At 42.3% G+C, this 16,138-nt stretch overlaps 1 protein-coding gene across 1 annotated transcript in view; it reads right to left on the bottom strand.

The window, feature by feature from the left end:
- The window catches only part of ARHGAP15 (Rho GTPase activating protein 15), a 520,646-nt gene that overhangs the window by 426,715 nt on the left and 77,793 nt on the right, over positions 1-16,138 (bottom strand). The gene's annotated exons all lie outside the window — the stretch shown is intronic.

The raw sequence follows: 16,138 nt of genomic DNA on the forward strand, positions 1-16,138 counted from the left end.
ACTTCACCAAAAATATATCCCATTCACTCCTTTAAAATTATCCATTTTTATAAAGTCTTTCTTAATCATCTAAAAAACGAAAGAGACAGGTGTTGATGGATTTGTTCTAGTACTCCAGTTCTCTGAAATGCCCACCATTTTCTGACATCAGCCAGACTTCTTGAGGGGAAGAACCAACTTGAAAATCGATAGACAACATGAATGAGAGTCTATGCAAAGAAAGGTGACATATATGGGTCCTATGTACCCTATGCCGTGAAGGGCTTTAATGGTCGCAACCAACATTTTGAACTGAACCCAGGTACAAACTGATATGCAGTTCAGTTGCTTTAAAATTCAGATATTTAGTAAGCTAGCCACAGTATTATGAATTAGCTTAAGTCTCAGTTGTTTTCAAGGGAAGCCATGTACCAACAGAGAACTTATAGCAAAGTGAATCAGTATAACCATATCAGCTTATTCACTTTACACATCTGCAACAGTAAATATGTGACTTTTTAGTCTGCGAGTAAAAAATCAAAATATCCAGAACTCCTGAATGCTACCTTCAGCCTACTGGCAAGAATAATGCTGTAATAGTTTATCTTTTAGTATTGAATGAAAATGAGTTGAGGCAATTTTAGGGATTCTTGATGTCTCTTTCAATTCACATTTGCTTTTGAAAATATCAGAGTTGACATGAGCAAAATTGTCCCAGAGTAAATCATTATATTGTTCAAAAGTCTTAAGTGTTGGTATTTCCTATAAAACATGACACCTGAAATATAACTTCAAATCACCATAGATGGGTCTTCTTACTTAAAAAAAACCCTCTTGCTTCTTTATCTTACTTTAAACAAAGAGGAATTATATCAGAATCTGATTTAATGGAGGGTTCAAGGAAATCTTCTCCCATTGTTTTCTGTGACTGTAAAGAAACTGTAAAGGGGATTCCAAAGCCTCTTGGCAATGCTACTGTCTGTAGCAAGAAGTTTTAATATTGTCGAGAATACTTAAAACAGTACACCCTCCTCATATGGAAATGGGATATGGGAAAAATCTATGTGGAAATGGGAAAAATCTATGTGGGAGAATAGAACTATGCATCACAAGAAGAATTTTTTAAAAGTTTATATTACAGGATTTATTTCCTGCATTTCTCCCCTCACAAGGGCAACAAGAATAGCTAAGAAATTGAGCAATGAACAATAAAATCACATTATAAAACCATTAAAACCATTTTAAAAACCCAGGACAAAAACCGGATGGTCAGCCTTTTACTCTGCCTCACGGTAGCTCCCTAGCTTCCCCCCAGCCCCATCAGATCAATTCCCATGCGCAAAATTGCCCAAATGGCTATGACAAAGAAGCATCCATTAACATTGTCACCAAATTCTTTAAGGGAGAGGTGGGTGGGCAACTTGCTGACTGGCCTGCCACACATGAAGGGACAAAGGCTGGGCCAGCCCTTTTATAGGCCCGGCCATATCTTGCTGATAACATCATGGTGCCAATGATAACATCATGGTGCCAATGGCGCTGTGACGTCTGCCCTTAACAGGCATGGTTGCTGGCCTGGCCTCCACCCTCTTTAGGGCGGAAGCCAGTGGCTCTCCACTTGCCCTTCCTGGGCAGCAAGTGTGGCCGTGGTGATTCATGGCCGCTCTTTTCTTCACAGCAGAACTTAGATATATGTCTGGCCTCATTACAGGGCAAAGTAGCCCAGTTGCCCTATTGACACGAAAAAAACTCCTGGAAGAATACACAAAAAAGTTGGCAATGATGAGAGGAAAATGATGTATAGGAATACATTTTCAGGCAAAGCAGTGCCTATCACATTCAAATGCAGAGTTTTGGGGGATCAATTCCAAAAATTTGAACCAGTTTAAAGATACCCAAAGAAACATTGTCCATCAGTTGAAAGGATGCCTTTATTCATTAACACACACACATACAAACAGAAAGGTGGGGGGGGGCAGAAGATGCAATATGGTCCACCAGAAAATATCAGATTTATTTGTGAAAGTTATTCATAGCCTTTGCTACATTAGGCACGGCAGATGTACGAGTGTTATATTTGTTTATTTGAAATGGAAGTCCTGAGTGCAACAAGGAATCTATTTTTGATGAAGGAAGTGAAAAGTTATTTTTTTATTTTATTTTTGTGGTTGGAGGAGATAAACAGTGAGCTTTTGCCATTCTACCCCTAACAGCTGAAGTAAACTATAAACTCAGGTTGCATCCCTTAATTAATTGAAATATTATTTTTAAAGTGAGGATATTATTTTTAAAGTGGGGATATTATTAGTAATGAATGCATTAAAGCTTTTTCACAGAATGGCCAAAACCAAAACCAGATAAATTAGCTATTTTGTTTTCTTGTAGCTTTGAAGCGCTATCTAGATGCTGAAACTTTGGTTAACCTCACTGATGTCAGTGAAAATGGTGAGACAGGAAATATTCCCAGGAAGGATAACATTTGCAAAGAGAGAGAGAGAAAAGAGAGAGCATCACAGCTTTTCATTGTTAAGATATGTAAAATAAGGGCTTAGACCTCATGGGTATGAAGAAGGAGGAGGAGGAGGAGGAGGAGGAGGAGGTGGAGGATTTATATCCCCCCTTTCTCTCCTGTAGGAGACTCAAAGGGGCTTACAATCTCCTTGCCCTTCCCCCCTCACAACAAAGACCCTGTGAGGTAGGTGGGGTTGAGAGAGTTCCGAAAAGCTGTGACTAGCCCAAAGTCACCCAGCTGGCGTGTGTTGGATTGCACAGGCTAATCTGAATTCCCCAGATAAGCCTCCACAGCTCAAGCAGCAGAGCGGGGAATCAAACTTGGTTCTTCCAGATTAGAATACACCTGCTCTTAACCACTATGCCACTGCTGCTCCTGAGCAATAATATGGCTTCCTGATGTATAAAGAAAGAACTTGTTTTGTGAAAAATACTCCTAAAGTAAACTATTAGTTGACCCCGCCTTCAGAGTGTCTGACGATTTGCACATAAAGCCTTTGAAAAACACACCTGCAAATGTTTTAAGCTGGAAAAGTCCTGTTGCTTGAGCAAATTGAAGAGCTGGAAAAGGTCACTTTGGAAGAACTAAAAGCATGACAGATCTACAGGATGGTAATGGTGATGATCCAGATTGCCATACACATGCCAGCTCCATGCACAAATTGCCAGCTCCATGCACAATGTGTGATTCTGAACAGGCCAAATATAACAGATTCAGACCCTTTTAAAGTTTTGGTGGAGAAGTTCCCACAGAACTCGTCCCCCAAATGCTTCTGACCAGTGGTGGGATTCAGCAGGTTCGCACCACTTCGGCAGAACCAGTTGTTGAAATGGTGCTTGTAAACAACTGGTTGTTAAATTATTTGAATCCCACCACGGCTTCTGACACATTATATTTGCCTGAAACCCAGGTTAAACCCAGGTTAAACTTTTAACCAGAATTTCAAAACCTTCCCGCTTGCCTGTGGGAACTACAGCACGCAGGAAGCGTTCTATGCCCACCCCCTTCCATTCACCATTATGATGGATTCTCCAGGAGGCTGCCCTTTGAGTGGATTCTCTAATAGGCAGTCACCATGTTGTGCCGGTAGGTGGGGGGATTCTTGCAGGGGATGGATTTCCCGGGGGGGGGGGTGGATTCTCAGGTGGGGGGATTCTTGGCTGTGAGCTTTGCATGGAAACACTGCATTTCCTGTGTGAACGGCACTACCTCCTGCCACTGGGATCCCAGCTGGCCCTTTGCACCTGCCCTGCAAACAGTGGCACAGGCAACATGGGTAAATGTAACCCATTTCAGTTGCCTGTGCAGAATCAGCCAACATGGAACTTCTGACCACTTTCATTTCCAAAGCCCCGCCCCCACTACCACCACCACCATGCGCACACACAAATGGCAATTATGAAACTTAAGGCAACATTGGGACAGCTTGCAATGCTGTGTGAAAAGTTGGGAGCAAATACTGTGTGTTTCTTCAATGGTGGTAAAAGTAGTTTGGGGTGACTTTTTTTTCAGGAAAACAGCATGAGGGGAAAGAATGAAATAATCCCTTCCTGCTATACACATGGTGGTCATATGATGATCTGAATCCTGGCCCATTTTAAAAGCTTTGCTTGCCAACATTTTGTGTATCACTGTTTTTTGTTGGATTAGTAAGATAATGCGATTACAGTTTAAGATGCTAAGGAGAAACTAGGATGTACCAGAGATGCTTTTTGAGGGGTCTTGTCAGCATAGCTGATGAAATAAAATTTCAGTCATCTTGAGATGTCTCCTCAGATAAGCATCAAAATAGAACGTGCTTTATAAAATGTCAGGGTCCGTGTTCCATTTCCACACATCACCAGAACTCTGGCATATCCAGGAGTTTGTTGAAAAAACAACTGAGAATAAAACTTTATGAACGTATATGTATTTTTAAAATGATAATGATTAATATATGTGAAGAGTCACATGTCATGGTGCTGGCAGTCTTTCCACATCAATTAGCAAGGCAAATTTTATCAAAACTCAGATAAGTTTTTATTCTGTCTCCTCAGTTCAGAAAGAAGTAAAATGAGACCGAGCACACATAACATATAATTAAAATAATCTTCTTCACAAAATCCTGAGTAAACAAAATCCTGTATTTGTACTTTAAGAGCATATCACAAAAAATGCCTTCAATTAAAAGTGAAAATTATAAAAATTATAAAAGGGATGCTCCTTCTGATCATGGGCTTCTGTGCAAACAGCTATTGCATTACACACTGGCATGCTTGTCAAATTCATTACATTCAGGGTGAATGTACACTTCCTTTGATTGCTGAACTGAGATGTAGCAAACCCTGGACACACAGCATTAAGAGTACAGGGCAGGATTAAGGGCAAGAAGCAGGATTGAGCAGACTGACCCAAGCCATGCCCCAATGTGTACAAAACCTATATAGCCTTTTTCATAAGCACAGGTCCCGTGATCTCCAGCTAGACTTTTGGTGGTCAAAGGGGACCCTCTCTGTGTATTTCTCCAGCAGAAAAGAAAACTGAATCCAAAGCAGCTGAGAGACTGGCAAAAACGGCACAATTTGTTCAGCCCTGCCTGGGACAGAGTCTCCTTGTGGGTTTGCCTGCCAGCCAGCCAGCTTGTTCAGCCCTGCCTGGTTCAGAGTTTCCCTGTTGGATTGCCTGCCTGCCAGCCAGCCCAGCAGAAGTCGGCCTGGTGAGCTGCCGCCGGCTGCCCATGGGAAGGAATGAGAGTCCTTCCCCATTGGAAACACCTGAAGGGGGTGGGGTCTGGCAGCTACAACTGGAGTTCCACCAGCAGCCCAAGGCAGCCAGCTTGTTCAGCCCTGCCTGGGATAGAGCCGGTTTGCCTGCCAGCCAGCCAGCCAAGGAGAAGTCAACCTGATGAGCTGCCGCCTGCTGCCCGTGGGAAGAAGTGAAAGTCCTTCTCCACCCACCCCATTAGAAACACCTGCAGGGGCCAGGGTCTGGCAACTACAACAGGAGTTCCATCAGCAGCCCAAGGCAGCAGCCCGTTGTGGGCCCATTTGGGGACTGTTTGGGGAGGGTTATGATGTAGGTGGAGCTGACTCTATTTTAGTTCATTGTATTTTAGTTTTTGTAGTTGTGGGATCTGTTATTTGGGAGTTTTTAAAAAGTTTACTATTCTTAGGTAATGTGTTTATTGTATTGTAAATTCTATAGAACTAGTGCTAAGCATAGTTAGATTTATTTTAGGTTTAGTTTAGTGATATGATGCTGTATTTTTTTGGATTAGCCAGTAGACTAGGCTTGTTGTACTAATGTGGCTGTAGATTTGTTGGGGGTTAGTCTTAGGTCATTGTGTTTTCTGTAGTCTTAGGCAACAGAAGGGAAAAGTAGCCATCTATTCTTAGTATGTCTACCTATGCTGATTATGTATGCTGCTATGATTATTGTTGCCTTATAGTTTATGATGTCATGATTAATGATGTTCTTGTTGTTTATAATACTATGTTTATGTCATGTTTATTGATGCTACGTTTATTGATGTTTTGTTGATTGATGTTATGATTACTGATGTTTGCTATTATGCTGTTGTTGTTCACTGCCCTGAGCCCTTCAGGGGAGGGCGGTATACAAATCGAATAATACAATAAATTCCCCACTTTTTTAAAAAAACAACAACCACACTCTGACTTGAGAAGTTGACAGTTTAAGCTGAGGCATAAGGGAGGAGGGACAGTTTAACCCTTTCTTCTCTTACATTTTCCTCACTGTCATGAACTCAGTAAATATTTTAGTTACTGCCTCCCTATCTGAGTTATGACCTACACTGTGGGACTATTTGAAGGACTACCAAGACTGATTATACACACTCTGAACATCCTACAATGCTTTACAAATGCCAAACATTATTTCAGCACTAGACTTCTATTACAAATTCTAAGGAACAGTAGGCTAGCTTCCAGCTGTCTGTGATATCTCCTAAACTTTTTAGTGGATAGAACTATCTACTCATTGGTGAGTGAACATTTAACAGGGGACAATGATAGATCAGTATGAAGTGGGAGTAGAGTGATCACTTTGGTTTAAATATCAGATCACCATAGCATATATTACAATGGTAGAGGTCCTGAACTTAGCAGCTATTCATTTAGGCCGCGGGGAAAGCGTATGAAATAATGGGGCCTCAGAGCAACATTATAGTCGAATGCAAGTTGCCACCCTGGATTCATTTTCTGTACAAGTACTTCCCTTGGGCAGCAGGGAGGACACAGTTCAAGTTTCTCATGGTATCATTATCACATCAGAAACAGCAGTGCTACTGGAGATTACAGCATAAAAACCCCAGGTATGCAGGAACCTGAGAGTTTCAAACACGTGCACTTTCTAAAGCATCTGTAGGATGCCATTTGTACACAGCTCCTTACAGTCACAAAAGTTCTCTGACGTTTTAAATAACATGCCTTTAACAGAACTGTCTTTCCTCAGAAGGACTGTTTTTTTCCCACAGGGGGGAAATCCACTTGCAGTGAAAAACATGAATGCTTTTCATAATCTGGCATGCATCTCTGAACAAGCACAAGTTGCTGCCTTTCTAAAAGAGGACAGCCAACACTCTCTTCAAGCAGCCAACACCAAAATATCTGCCTCACTTACTAAAGAGAAACAGAAAAATGGAGCAAAGTGGCTGAGCCAATTTTTTTTCCACTCCCAGAAATGTAGTGGTTGGACAGCTAAATGCCAATTCCAAACATGTAAACAAGTCATATTTGATTATCCATGAGTTCCTGTAGGATTCATTTTGTTTCTCTCTCTCATTTTCACAACTGATAAATTAAAGAAGTGTGCCATATTTTGTTATGTGGAAGTACGAACATGTATATATCATTCCTTCAGCTCTGTGGTGCCTGCTTTCAAGAATGGAACAGCACTTCCTAGAGCATATTTCTACTGCAAAGCCTAAATCTGTCAATTATATACTAGGGCCTATCATATCATGTCTAAACAACAGCCCACTGATTCCAATATGAACATATGAAGCTGTCTTATGAAATGTTGGACCACTGGTTTGTCTAGCTCCAGACTAGAATGTGGTCTTCTGAAGTCCTGCAACATGGGACTTTTAACTGAACAAGGGATCTTCTGCATGCAGCATGAGGGCTCTATGCCCTCTCCTTAAAACATTTGAATAGCTGGACCTAAGATATTGAGCCAGATCACTGCTCTATGTAGTACAGTGCTGTCAACCCAGACCAGCAGTGGGTTCTCTCAACAGCTGCTCAAATCCTTTTTAATGCAGGACTGAACTGAAAGATTTCAGTATGTAACACCTGTGGCTCTACCACTGACAAAGGCCTTGTTCCAGGGTTCAGGAAGCCCCATGGAAGGTGCCCTGCAATGATGACGCATTAAAGGGTCATCCACTCCCAAACAGACACATAAACACACACAAACTTGCCTTCCTGGAGACAAGAGTGGAATAAAATTCTTTCATGTTCCTTCCCGGAAACAAGTGGAGTAAAACTCTTTCATGTTCCTTTTGGTCTTACCATCACAGATGGAGCTCAAAGGAGTCAGAAACATCATGCTCCACAGATGACACATCACTACAGAGGCACTATGAAGAGCTCCTCTTTCCTACTGGACAGTGACTAGGAGGAGACAGCAGGGCACAAATAGCTTGTGCAAAACCCAAACCCTGCTATTTACAGGCACTTTTCCCAAACAAAAAAACCCCAAGAAACTGCCCCATATCAGAGACATGACACAACATAATTTTTGAACAATGGTGCAAAACACAAACTCTGTGAAATTCATTGTATGTTTTATGGGGCTGGATATTTCTCTGTTCATTGAAGGAGGTACATCCCCTTGGGCATTCTGAGCTATCCTATCTATGAAAATAAATTCAAACACTCAGTGAGTTCTGAGAGCTCTGTGTGTCAGCAAAGAAACACAGGCTGAGATTTTAGAGGTAGAATAATAGTTTTTCATATAATATTGGTTTTAGACTTACAATAATATGCACACACACATGCACACATGCATATTGTAACACATGAACAAGTACCAGGAAGACAAACTTACTTAACAAGTCCATTTGAAGTATATTTGCTTTTGGGGAGATGGTGGGAAGCCCCTTGATTTTGTTTTCCATGGCCACGAGTCATTTAAAATATAAAAATAGCTATGAAATTTACAAAACATCAACAATAGTAATCCTCTCTATTAAATCAGACGTTACCTCATTAAACAACCAGCCTGGAAAGGTGTTAATGTTACTCTTTCAAACAGAGCAACTTGGCACCTGTTTATTCCCTTATTCATTTTAAAACAGCTTTGAACACCAGCTGCAAATGACTAATGTTTGTTGCACCTGTAAAAATTCCTCTGGCTAATAAAAAAAGTAGTCCCACATCATTAAACCTTCAAGAAAGGAATTCATCCCTTCTGGATAACAAAAGACAATCAACTTAAAAGGGGAGGGGAGGGTACAATAAAAGGGGGGGGGTTTACTGGTAACTCCAATTGCACAAATTACATTCTGTTTTATTGAAAAAAATACATTGCATTTGTGTAATTATTGCTTTTTTGATGTGCCATTCGTAAAAGCATGTGTGTGGCCTCTATAACTAGTGACCCACCAGCCCAATTGTAGCAACATTTTCAACATACCTCATGTTTTTTTTGTTTTTTTTTTGCCTGCCTGGGAGTGTGGTGAGAATAGGCTGTCCATCACTAGACTTGGCATTCTGCATTTACAACTGACTTATTGGGTTGCATGTTGAACAAGTCCAACATATGCAATATTTTATATTTCAGAGGAGGACTATTATGGACCATTGTGGAAATGATTGGAATGCTTGTTTTAAACATGTTTACCTACAATTAAGTAACAGAAATGTCCAGGACTGCCTTGCTGAAGATTCACAGTTGCCTCAAAGCTGCAAACTGAACAAATTGAGAGAAAAGCAGTGTTGTCATGGCCATTGACCACCAGATGGCAGCAATGTGTTTTATGAATAATGCAATAAGTCACTGCCATCCGCTCCTGTTATACATTTAAAATGACTAATTAATAATTACTTTTCAAACATGGTAAATGTAGTAAAAGGCAACAGAAGAGAGCAGGGAAACTGCATTCTTAAACTGCCATTGCTGGCTGCCTGGCGCATTAGTTACTTGAGCCTCACTGGGTTTTAGTGCTTCTGCTCCTGACAAAATTATTACCTCATGTATATATTAAAGCATTAAAGGTTGTTAAGCCAGACTTTTGCAACAAAGATGTGACTTGGGCTTTAACAGGTATTTTCATATTTGATATATCAAAAGGGAGAGAAGGGACATGTACAGTTTCCTCAGGCGAACACACTCACATGTACTTAGAGGCCTTTAACTTCCTAAGCACAGTAACTCCTAAAAGATTACACCTCGTTCCAGTGATTGCAGCAAGACAGATGGATGGCTCCATACTCATCTTCTATGCCAGGAGTAAGGATGCCTATGATTGAGTACAAACACTTTTTGGAAAGAGGTCTCTCTCGAGAAGTCCCCAGGATTCATTCTGTGCTGACTTCTGAAGAAAGCTCAGCACTTTTATTCCACCCAACTTTTGCAGACCCAGGACCCAGGATATCTTTTTAAAAACCCATTTCTTTGCACATAAACCTGCTAGTATGCTGCTATCTGTCTCACAAGTGCTTCTGTGTGTGTTACTCCCACCATACACACCAATGGAGTTACAGTGCCTGAACAAAAGAAGGCCTTCTCAACAGTGGTGCCAAGACCCTGGAAATCCCTCCAAAGCGGAGTTTGCTTTCCTTCTGTGCTTGGGTTACAGTGCCATATAGAGGCCTCTGATAGCTAGGCAAAACTGGGGGCAGAGGGGCATGAAAGAGGTTCATAAAATTACCCACTGGGTATAGAGATTCCGTTCTCCCCACCGCCCTCCATCTATCACTAGATCTAGTGAGCACCAAATGAAGATGACAGGAACAGACTTGAACAACAGAGGCGGAGCTACCAGGGGACAGGGGGTGCACATTGTGCTGGGTACACGACTGGGGGATGGGAAATCGCCCCCTTCCCTCCGTGGCTCCCCCCCACACACACACACACACTTACCTTAGTTCACCCTGAAAGTGCAGGCTTGAATGTGGCTTAGGACAGCATTTTCCCTACCTCCATTTTATTCTCCCAACAACAGTCCTGTGAGGTAGCTGAGGCTGAGAGCATGAGTGGACCAAAATCATTCAGCAAGCTTTCATAGCCCCAACTTCCAAGCATGTTTTTGTGCCACTGCACAATACACTACTTACTTCCTATGCTGCCACCACTTCCATTTGCACAAGGGTCTATTGAAACCCAGATCTTGAACAAACAAGAGTACCGGAAGCTAGGAAGAAAGATGCACTTCAGCAGGAGCAACACATTTGCGAAACAAAATCAGAGGATCCAAGTATATGCTGGCCTGGACAGTTCTTTTGACTTTTGATGATATAAGGCAGAAAAGGCAGGAAAGAAAAAGATGGCCCAACTACCTCCAAACAATCTACTGATCACCCTAAAAAGGCGAATGCCCTGTTTGGAGATAGATCAAAAGCATTTTCTTCACAGACCAAAGCTATTGTATTATACTGTAGATAAGCTGATGCACTCTACATAGATGGAGCTCAAGGACCTGCAAGTATCCTGAGTTATTTGCTGGAAGGCTTCAACATTAAGTGCTGGACAAAGTTGAGGGGGGGGGGTTCTGCCATTAACCACAGATAATAATCAATGGTTTGAGATTATGAGTCACTACGTCTCTTCATTTCCCTGTATCTTTTATGCTCACAGCTTCATCACCATACATTTCTCCAGAGGCGTACAGGGGGAAAATGGCACCCCTTCTACACCTGGGGTGGGGCTCATGGTGAGGCCCACCCTCAAGCCCCCCTCACCCAGTTGCCGGCTCCGAGCCAGCAACCGGCAGTCCCTTCTGCCTTACCCTTTGGGGAGAACAGAAGCAACTGGAAGGCTCTGTGCTCGGGTTTTTGCTTTTATAAGCTTGGGGGTCGGGCCACACCCCCATAGGATGGGGCCACGCCCCTGGGCTTATAAAAGCAAAGCCCCCAGAATGGAGCCTTCCAGTTGCTTCTGTCCTCCCCAGAGGGGAGGGCAGAAGGGGCTGCTGGCTTGGAGTTGGTAGCTGGTAGCTGGTAGCTGGGAGGGGGGCAGGGCTTGGGGGGAGCCGGCAGCTTGGAGGGGGGCAAAGCTTGGGGGGATCCTCTGGCTTCCTTGGCCCCACTCATGTTGATGATGACATGCGCGGGGCCGAGGGCACCAGAAGACAACAAGTCTTCCTGGTCACGTGAGGGGCCGATTTTGTGCCCCCCATGTGACCACATCTGTGATGCACAGGGATGAAGGGTACTCCCTATCCCTAGGCAAATATGCCACTGCATTTCTCAGAACTGATAAACTGTTTCAGCAGTTTGCCTGTCTGTCATCCTTCCCTAATGTCATCCTTCCCAGAATGTTTTTGATTGCATCATCCTGATGGACAAGCACACAGTATGAAAGGATTTGTCAGGTCCCACACATACTAAATAATTCAAAAGCATTTGGGCCACCAAAGTCCTTTGTTTCAGGTACAGAGAGTCCAAAGGAAGCTTTGTTACTGGTCCATTTCCCATCTTAACTGAGAAGCGGGCATAAAAATAACTTCCAGTGCAATCTTGAACAGAGTTACAGTAGTTATACCCTTCTAAGCAATTGATTATAATGTACTTTGAAGGGTATACTTCTGCTTAAGATTGCTCTGCTCCTAACCTTGAATCCTAAAGATGCTTCTCCATCAAAGCATATCTAGGAAAGAAAACCACCCATTCTGCATGGAGCTGTGACTTAGCTTTCCTGCCAGCATATTATTGACAATGCAAGTTACAGCACCCTCAGTGGATGTGGGGTGGTGTTGGTCTGATCTCTTGGAATGTAAAAATGAATAATGGTCACTTCTTTGATAATTAAAAAGACCGAACCAGCTGAAAAATGTGACTCATCCCAAATGGAAACTGTTGACAAAATGCTTCTGAATGACAGTAATTTGTGCTTCCCAATATTATGGTCTGAGCCAGTTCAGTCACATTGAACATCACCATGACTAGCTGCTTCCAAGGTGATGTAGCAGAGGCAGAGATTTTTTCATGCCAGTTAAGTACTGCTTGAATGAGCCATATCCGTATCTATCATATACTTAGTAGGAATCAGTCGGCATGTGCTGCTTTGTTCTAAGAAGTTGGCATCCATCAAGTGTTCCAAGGTATGTGTGGGGAGGGGAGATTGGCTGTAGATACTCTTTCCGTGGCCTAGGAGATGCATTTGGCTGAAGAAAGGAGGTTAGCAGATCTCCATATATTCACCCTGAGGTAACAAACTCACCCTGAGGTAACAAACTCAGTCTGAGCCAACCTTGCTTATTTTAATTTAGAAACAACACCACACTCATATGCATCCATCACAGTGGTGTCAAACCTATGGCACTCCAGATGTTCATGAACTACAATTCCCATTAGCCCCTGCCAGCATGGCCAATTGGCCACGCTGGCAGGGGCTGATGGGAATTGTAGTCCATGAACATCTGGAGTGCCATAGGTTCGACACCACGGATCTATCACATCATTCTCCTAGCACTCCAGAGATACTCTGGAAAAACAAGTAAAAGCATCTACATCACAGCCATTAAGTTACATCCTTACCAATCAGTTCACAATCATTCAGGACGATCTCAACACAGAGCATTCTCTAGCACCTTAATGGATTATCACACCACTTCTTCCTCTCTGTGTTTGGACCCTGGATCAGCAATCAATTCTTTGTCTCTGGTTTATCTAATACTACCTCAGGACTCATTTTAGGGCATAAATAGGGCTCTGTGGCCATTTCGTTTGTATGTGTGTCTTGGATCCAAATCATGCACCCCTATTTGCATGTTGGCTTTTTCTTCTGTTATGAGATACACTGGCCATTTCTCTCTCCTATACAGTGCTGCCTTCATTAGACTCTTCTTGCCTAGACTGGCAGATATCGCCCATCCCTTGATTCTAAATCTTACTTCCTCCCTTTGCCTCTTGTTAGCTCTTGAGTGTATGGTGTGCATGGGCATAAAACAATCATATACAATTTAATCCTTTATTCAGTTTATTAATAAAAGTCTCTTCATATTATAACAGTATCTTTATTTGGGAGTTTCCATCAGGATCATCCTGGTATACACAGGTTATCGATCTCAGTTACCCTCCTCCCACTCTGTCTCTAGAGCTACTTTTCCAATTCAAAGCGGAGATAGTCTGTTCAGAGTAACAACTCTTCCATGGGTCGCAACAGCTACAAATACATTTTTTATCGTTAGAGAAAAATCCATTCTAGCATTGAACACCAGCTGGGAAGAAGCAGTGACTTTCCTTGACACTGCCCCACTAAGCAAAGGAAGGTGATTGCAAGCACCACAGAATTTAGGAGAGGACCTTTGCTATCAAGGTTGTCAACTGCTTGGTAACTGCTAGAACTATGCACACATGTGGTACTCAATCAACTCTAAAACATCTAATGTGCCATAAGTGTGAGCCTGATTGACTGATTAGTTCAAATAGATTCTGAAGAAAGGAGACATGGAACAGTGAGAGGGTTCCCAGGAGGAGGGATACATAGTGTAAGGAAAAGAATACAAGGGGGAAATGAGGTGTCCTTATTCATTCATTCATTTATTTATTTATTTATTCAACGCCCACCCCCCAAAGGGCTCTGGGTGGTGTACAATATTAAAATACAATAAATTACACATATTAAAATCAGACCCATCATTTAAAACATAACATTGTAACAACAGAAACCTAACAACAGAAGGCAACACAGAAAAAAAAGGACTTCCTACTCCCCTGGGATGGGGCTGAATACACAATAAAATCAGCCAAGTATGATGTTATACAAGGGTTAGCGAAGGGTGGCAGATCAGCAGCCAGCCTCCCCAAAAGCCCGGTGGAACAACTCTGTTTTGAAGGCCCTGCGGAACTCTCCTAGGTCCCGCAGGGCCGTGATGGACAGAGAAAGAGTGTTCCACCAGGCAGGGGCCAAGGAAGTAAAAGCCCTGGCACGGGTGGAGGCTAGCCACATCATTGAGAGGCCAGGGACCACCAGTAAATTTGCCTCCGCTGAACTCAGGGGTCGAGTAGGGACATAAGGTCCCTAAGGTTCCCCAACAGGCAACCAGAGCCAGTCCACTGGCTGGCACCACACAACTGGGATACAGTTTTCCCAGACAGAGACTGCCAGGGGAAAGAAGGGAGACTGGTGATGGAGACACCTCCATGTCTCATCAGGGAATCAGAGCAGTCAAATCCTACTTTTGAATGGCTAGATTCTGAACAGTGGAGGCCTTTGTGACCTCTATCAAAGAATTTTGAAATTCAGTAATTCTTTGAAAAGGTTCGGAAAGAGTGAGCCCAAGTTGAACCAAAATTGGCAGATTCTACCCATCTGAATACATTGTGCATCTCACATGGTTGGTGCTAAAGAAATGCTTTGAATTGCAGACACTGAAGGAGTAAGAGTACTGCATTTATCCAAAGACAGCTGACACCAAATGTAGAACCTAAAAAAGATTATACCCAAAAGTTGTTGCTTTTTAAAACTTTCCACAACTGTATCTTGTATGCAAAGTAAAGATGGACCTTTCTTTCACTTGATCACATACGTTTGGGGGAGGGGGACTAGACCTCCTTTCAGTAATGATATTTTTCCAACGTGAACTAGGCTCATCTTTATGTCAACTGATGCTAAATTCAGCAGTTTGCTCCACCAATCAGAATGTTAATTTCAGAGGAGGCTGACTGACTTTCATCTTAGAAGAAACAAACAGCAAGAGGGAAATGGATAAGCCCTTTCCGGAAGTTGTGCCATAGGCATGTAACAATTAACCTTGAGATGATTTCTAAAACCTAATCTAGTTACTAATGCTTCAGTAACGATATTAATGCTGACTGCAAAGCGTTTTTTTATGCCTTTGCTTTCTTCAGCCGTAGCCCACATCAATACATACCTAGCCAATATAAAAATAGCGTTGATGAAAAGAAGACAAGAGATAACGATGGCACAACAGAGGCACCGTTTCAGTTGCTGACTGACAACACTGCCATCCCTTAACATGGTTTTATTTAGTTATTACAACCATCTCTCTGTAAATGACACTTAGGATTATTTAAGATTATGTTGTAATCCTTTTAATCCCCAGTGCTTTAAATTTCAGGCTCAACACCAAAGAGCAAACTAGCACTTAGTGGATATGTTTAAAGCATGTGATTTGAACATAAATCTTCTTTTATTCACTACTCTTCTGATGAAGACCTAGTCTAAGGTGTCAGCTTGCCAGGGAGACAAAAGCAATATTCAGCCACAAATTGCTCCATGAGTTGATACAATCCTGGGAAGCCTCTTCAAAAAAAAATCTGTTTTTGGGTTCTCTTAAGTCAATAAAGATAAATATTCACAAGGCAAAGGAACACAGACACTTCAGGATAGGGAAATCCCATACTTGAACTATACATAAATTTGATCCCACAAGCAAGTATACAAGGGTACTTATTGACACCTGGTATGCACATAGCAGTACCTACAGATGCAGGGGTGGAACTCAAGGAAGGCTTT

The sequence above is a fragment of the Sphaerodactylus townsendi genome, linkage group LG02, assembly GCF_021028975.2.
Source record: "Sphaerodactylus townsendi isolate TG3544 linkage group LG02, MPM_Stown_v2.3, whole genome shotgun sequence".
Lineage (NCBI taxonomy): Eukaryota > Metazoa > Chordata > Lepidosauria > Squamata > Sphaerodactylidae > Sphaerodactylus > Sphaerodactylus townsendi.